Source organism: Pundamilia nyererei, unplaced genomic scaffold (assembly GCF_000239375.1).
Source record: "Pundamilia nyererei isolate P.nyererei 1_Seehausen unplaced genomic scaffold, PunNye1.0 scaffold00058, whole genome shotgun sequence".
NCBI classification, from domain to species: domain Eukaryota; kingdom Metazoa; phylum Chordata; class Actinopteri; order Cichliformes; family Cichlidae; genus Pundamilia; species Pundamilia nyererei.
In genome coordinates, this window is record NW_005187459.1 from 1,317,246 (window position 1) to 1,324,656 (window position 7,411).

Consider the following 7,411-nt stretch of genomic DNA (forward strand, 5'->3'; position numbering starts at 1 on the left):
GGCATGCAGACGTGACCTCCACATGAAAACCAACACTGACAAGGATTCTCAGTAACTTGATGGTCAGTTGCTGATCAGCTCCTTTACCTGCCCTTGTGTGTGTGTTTGTGTGTGTGCAGATGAGACCACAGTATTGATTACATGCATGATCAGCTGCAGCTAATTGAATTGGAGTAGTTCTGTTTTTCTTTCATGCTTTGATACTGATGTACTGCTGGCATTAGATTGATTCATTAATCAGGAAGGCGTCTTTGAAAGAAAAACGTGATCCCTTTAACAGATATTTGATTTTCTCCTTTTTTTTTAAATGTTTATTTCATTTTCTAACCAATGCATAAATTATACAAGTCATAATGATATCATACATGATTGATTTCTCCTTTTTTTCTATTTTGTGCATTTTTTTGATGTTTTGTTGGGACAGTAGTTGAGGTTAAAGAGGACAAAATTTTCATTTAAAGAAGGGAAAACGCTAAATGAAAAGAATTGTAAACATGTAGTCTGTAACCGCACTTTAAAAATGCTTTAGATTGCTCTTAATAACCGCGTGTTCTTTCATAGATTTTCAACCATTTGCTCCATCCTTTCCTTTTCCATTATAATCTTTTTCTGGCCATCTGTTCATTTCTCCTTCTCTAAATTACTTTAATTCACTCAAGCATCCAATCTGCACTCACATGCTCAGAGAATCTGGGAGGGTTTTTTTTTTTAGGTCCTCCAGGACACGACTTCTAGGTAAGTCGTGGTTTCATTGTTTATGATGGATGCTGGTCACACTGTCAGGATCCAAGTAATCTGCGATTAATCATTTCAGAGCATTAATCGCAGAGGTACTGTACATGTGTGACACTTTCATTAATTTCTTCATTCATTCATCATTGAACAGAAGAAAAACCCATTCCTGGATAAAATATGAGAGACTTACATTGCGGCTTTTGTGTCTCACATGCAGTCATATCAGCAATGTGTACTGAAAGACTCAAGGGATTGCATTTACTCATCAAATATGAACTCCAGATTACCCAAAGAGAACTGCCATTGATTGTCTGAACCATAATAAATGAGAGACTATGAGTCAGTACAAATTATTTCTTAGTTGTCAACATGCTGTTGTGAGCTGGTATCAGTCAGAGGATGAATTTTTTGGTTCAGCTTGTGTCCTCAGCCAAGTCAGACATCAGTTCAACAAGCAGCAGAGCAGAATTTATTTGCACTCAAGTGAAATACATGCATATAATATAATGCTCGCTCTGCTGCTATAACACCCGCTGCAAAGTCTTTGAGCAGTTAATGCTGTAATGTTCTGTCAACAGAAACTACAAAACCACTGTAGGTTATGAGTGGCTGTAAATCTTTCTGACTTTGCTTTAAAGCTGTTTTACCCTCGGCTATAGTCATCTTTTTTGTTGCTCTAAGTGTAAAAGCAGCAAGCCTTTTTGACCATCTCACCACTGCTTAGTGTATAAAGCTGCTGAAACATAACATTTGTTTCTTCATGGTTTTGCCATTCTGATTATTTGCAAACCTGAAGAAATTTAAAGGTTACGTCCAAGTTAAATGAATGAGGTAAGAGACCATATGTAGTGATGTGCTTCAGCTTTATGTGACATTAACACACTTTATTAGGTACACCATTCAACTTATCATTAATACAAATGAGCCAATCGCATGTAGACTTGGTCAAGTTCAAACTCGGCATCAGAATGGAGAAGAAAGGTGATTTAAGTGACTTGAACGTGGGATGGTTGTTGATGCCAAATGAGTTTGTCTGAGTATTTCAGGATGCGCTGGGATTTTCCCACACAACAATCTCTAGGGTTTACAGAGGACAGCCCAAAAATGAGAAAATATCCAGTGAGCATCAGTTTTCTGTGCCTTGTTGATGCCAGAGGTCAGAGGAGAATGGGCAGACTGCTTCAAACTGATAGAAAGGCAACAGTTACTAGAAAAATCTCTCATTATAGAAAAGGTAGACGAACATTTCTGAAAGCAAAATATGTCCCACCTCGAAGCAGATTGGCTACAGAAGCAGAAGACCATGAATGCCACTCCTGTTAGGTAAGAACAGGAAACTGTTTCTGCAATTCACACAGGCTAATCAAAAATGAGTAACAGAAGATTGAAAAAATATCGCCTGGTCCAATAAATGTTGATTTCTGTCGCGACATTCTGATAATGCTCAGAATTTGCCACGAACAACATAAAAGCAGAGATCCATTCTGCCTTGCAGCAACAGCTCACGATCGATGGAAGTGCGGAGGATAGTTTCGTATCAGTATCTATAGTAGCAAAATCTCTGAGGTTTTCAGCACTTTGTTGAATTAAAGAATGCAAAAGGGGGACCAGCCCGGTACAAGCAAGGTATACCTAATAAAATGTCTGTGAGTGTTTACTACCAGTGTTGCCTAAGTTTTAAACTTTGCAGTAATGGTATTTAGTCAGGAAGATCATTTGGGAATTTGAAGTAGAGCTGTTTAGATATTTCTGGACACGAAGAGGGTTTTTTTTTTCATCTCATTATGAGTCCCCCCATGAAATATGAGCACATGGTTCCTAATTCATCGTAATTTGCAGACTGTTTCGCTCAAGCTGGACAGCACCTGTAACTGGAACATATGGCTTTTGTTACAGACAGCAATCAGGATAGTAATCCTATTATGGGTGACATTGTTGCACTAATGGGCCATATTACCACAGTAATTTCTCCTAATAGTGCAGCGAAATGATGCTGTTGTAGTAAGCCACTTGAGAGTTCACCCATGACCCGTTACAAAAGGTTCTTACGTAATAGTTGCTTACATAAAATTTCTGTTGATTAAAATTTAATCACAAAGGTTTAAAGATTTACATTTCAAATGTATTTTTTGCACATTGTATTTCTATTACCTATATTATAATGAACCCGATAGCATGTTTTGCATCTGGTAATTTGAGTGTACTGTGCATCAACATTATGGGGTGTATTATTGAGGGCATATTTTTCATATTTGGTAGAGATGCAAAAAGTGTATCTTAGGAACAGATGGTTGAGGATCTGTTTCTAAATGCTTCAACTCTCGCTGTTATTCCCACATGCTTAGAGATGCAAGGACATGCAGAAATATTGCCTTGGTCAAAAATGTGACTGCAGTAATGTTAAAAAAAAAGCTCTGGAAACAGATAATTAGCAACATCAGCAAACAGAAATGCTTATACTTTCATGTGATTAAATCTGTATAATATAGTCTTCACTGCAAACTTGCATTGTAAAAGCTCAGAGGGTTTAGTGCTGAACAAATGAACTGCATCTGTGCCCCCAATCCTGCTGAATACACACCTGAATCTTTTCTAATGAGGTTGCAGTTTCTAAATCCTGCAGAGAGCTATCAGCAGTTTTTAGGAGCACAAGCCTTTTGAATTAAAAAACAAGAAAGATCAGATTTAGATCGATCTTCAATTTTCTGATCTTCATTATTTTACAAAATATATTCAACAATGTCAGTATCCACAGAAATGGTCACTTTGTATTAATAAAATACTGATGTTTCTGTTAGGTAGGTTTAATGAAAAGCCCAACACAAACAAGTTCTGAAAGTAAACTGAATCTATTGAAAAAAAAAGTCATTAAAAAAGAATTACTATGAAGACAGCACACATTTTAGAAAGTCTGTTTGAAACAACTTATAAAAAGGAGAATTATACATCTTGCATGGGACAATGCTTTAACAGCCTTGCTCTCTGGGATTCAGTGAAGTCCAGTTAATTGCAGCCTTTTTGCACATTGTTTTTGTATCAGTTACTCTCACTGTGTTCAGGGGATAGCCAATAATGCATAGTTTGACACACGGTTAGCATTTGTGTGGAAACAATCTTTATAACCGATGTTGCTCTCAAGCGTCTGTCTAATTAACCCTGTGCTTCATGTTCATTGTAGGGTCGAGTTGTTCTAGTCACTGGTTCTTGATGGATAATTAAGCTCAAAAGGAAAAAGGCTGCATTATCCGTCGACTAGAGTCTTTCATTTCCTGCTCAGTCAACTGAGCCCTGCAAAAATCAATCACCATGAACAACTGAGCGAAATGAACTTGTCCAAAAGCGCCTGCTCACTCAAAACACCTGCAGGTGCACACAGATGCATGCACATAATACGCCCATATTAGGAGAAATACTTATTTGACCCCCTGCTGAATTTATTTGTTTATTCACTTACAAAGAAATAAAGTCTCTAATTTTCATTGTGGTTTAATTTTAATGTAGAGAGACAGGATATCAAACAAAAACCAAGAATCAACAATCGATTAATCAATTACAGATACTCCTGAAAAGCAGACCCTCCTGTTAAAAGGGAGTTTTTCCTTCCCACTGTCACCAAAGTCCTTCCTCAGGGGGGTTGTTTAATTGTTTGGTTTTCTCTGTATTATTGTAGGGTCTTTATCTTATACATAGTATATAAAGCACCTAGAGGAAACTGTTGTTGTGATTTGGCATTATATAAATCAAATTGAATTAAACTTAATTGAAGTAACTTAAATTTATCATGTCCACAGTATCACTTTGTCCTATTCCAACATCTCCACCACTGAGAGCAAGATAAAAGAGTTGTCAAAGGACATTCAGGACAAGACTGTAGACCTGCACAGTGCTGGCATGGGCTACAAGATCATCAGCATGAACCTTTGTAATAAGGTGACCATCAATCACCCATGGCCAGGAGCTCCATGAAAATCATGGGATAATGATCATCATGAGAAAGGTGGTGGATATTCCAAAAAATACATGGGAGAAGCTTGTTACACAGGGGACCAAAGTCACAAAGAACATCATTTATAACACACAATGCAGTTTAGAGCAGCATTTCAGTGTAATAAAATGTCAATTAAATGAATAAGGTAAGTTAAATAACAATATTTCCCTTGCATTTCAAATAAATGAGGGTTGCTCTACTTCCTGATAACCTTCTGACAATCATTTCTGCAGAAAAAATAATGTCCAGGCCTGACCTGCTGTAATGGCTTAATTGGTTTAAGAAACTGTTGGATTTGGATCAATGCTGATGTTATTTCAATCACAGTATTTCTCAAAGGTCACTGTTAGAATGACTAAGTCTAAAATAATGTCTCAGGCTGCTGGAAAGCAAAAAGCAAATCTATCATCTTTTTGTACGTTTGAAGAGAATGTTTTGAAGATAGTTTGGTGCAAGAGTAACACAGTCTGGTCATTACTGCTGTTAAAAAACACTAAGTCAGCTCTCCCACACTAGTGATGTGTGATATCACTGATTTCCTTTCCGATCCGATACCAAGTAAAATTCAGGGTGGTATCGACGATACTGATCCGATACGGATACTTTGTACAAAACCGTATTTTATTTATTGTATCTTTTATTGTATCTCAAATTATAGCATCAAAATGATTACAGGACATCAGATTACTTATTCTTATCTCTTAATAATGCAGAGATCATCATATAGAAATAAAAAACCTGAAGTTGTGCGCTATTTGAACACCTTGCCTGCCTGCAGCACTAAAGGACTCCGTGAGAGACGTCCGTCTCGCCCTAGCAGCACCTGTCCATGTCCACTCCTCCTCTTCAGTTCGCCTCAATATACGCTCGTCAATTCTCTGATATGATTTACTCTGAGGTGTTTGACAAATTTGTGGTGTTGCCACAACACATTACGCACATTACTTCAATTATCCTATTTATACAGCCGTATTTCACACATGACTATGAAAGGTGGAAGAGGAAGTAGTTTCTTCCAATGTAGACAATCCGAATGATATAGTTTCTTTCCACTGTGTTCTTGTTAATGATAAGCTACAAATTTACCCTAAATTACTAAAATATCGATATTTTAATGTGAGAATCGATTGTAGAACATAAATGACTGGTATCGGAGGAATCGATATTTCAGTATCGATCCGCACATCCCTATCCCACATAGGACAAACTACCCAATCATCAATGCCACAGACCTCACTTATATTCAGTATGGTCTCTGGGACTGGTTTTTGAATTAGAAATCTTTAGTTAATATATTTGTATATTAGATTTTTTTTTCTATTGTTCTACTACTTAAAGTTTTTAATTCCTGTTTCCCTTATGATTCTAATACTCAGGTTGACTTTTGTAATGTTGTTTAGTCTCCGGTTTTGGTAATTGTCTATTATTCTTATTCTTACTATTACTATTATTAATAGTAGTAATTGTAGCAATAAAAGTCTCTCTGTGTTTCTGTTTGTGTTTTCTTCTTTATTGTTTTGTTTACTTCTTAGTTCCTTTGGGTTTCCTTTTCTCATACATCTTGAGAAGTATTAGTAATCAGGCCTATACCAGTCATCTTTGTTTTTTATGTCCTGTACCAGTTTTTTGTGTCTGTTGTCTCTTTATTGTAATGATTGTGTTAAACGGTGTCTCATTACCCCAGCTCTGTCCAATGGTTCTATGCTTGATTTTCTTCTATGTCAAATGTCATGCTATCATAACTCGAGAGTTCTGCAGGACACGATGCGGACTCAGGATGATAAGTTCAGTGCGGTTATTTACAGTGGCTGTTCAACAGTAATGCAAAGGCAAGCAATAGTAGTCAGAGGATTTCTTGGCTCCCACAGGTAAACCCACAGAGTTGATTCCTACAGGAAAATATTCTCTCTGTCTCTCAGTAAGTCGCGTCAGATGGAGAAGCAGGAGTCCTGTGCAGACGAGAAAAAAAAACAGGTAAGAAACGGGAGCAAAATACCACAAAGCATCTAGTAAGAAGCGCCAGCAACACGGACTGTTTCCAGCTTAACAATCCAGCATTAGCTGACGGGCTTCCTTCTCCTTAAGTAGTTAGCAACAGCTGATCACAGAATTGTCAACCGGTGAGTTAATTATCACAGGTGTGCTGTAGCGGGAAGCAAAGAAGGAGGCACAGCTGTAACAGAAGGTATGATTAGCACGAACACAGAAAGACACAGGGGAGGAGAGGAGGACTGGAGGATCAGGAAACATGCAGACTGCTGCTGTACTCTGTATTGTTTGACCCCCTTTGAAAGGGCAAAATAACGACAACACTCATGAACTCATATTTTATTCACAAATGTTCAAACCTTAAAATATTTAATGAAAAAAACATTGTAATGGAAAAGTTATGGATGTCAGATAATCCCTTCATACGTTAGATTTTTCACCCTCACATATCCTTCCTGTTATCTTATAGTCCCCCCCCCCCCCCCCTCCCTCAGTGTGATCTTTTCCACACTGCTCTTTCACACCTGTACACCTCAGCAAGAGGGAGTTAATTCAGATTAATGTGGTGGCAGACAAGGGCATCGCTGACTAAGCTTGCATCTGTGATCATGAACGTTGCATATAAAATCAGCAGGTGTGACAATACCTGCCTTGTTACATCTTCTTCCATATACAAAGCCAACTCTGAAAATCTTGGAT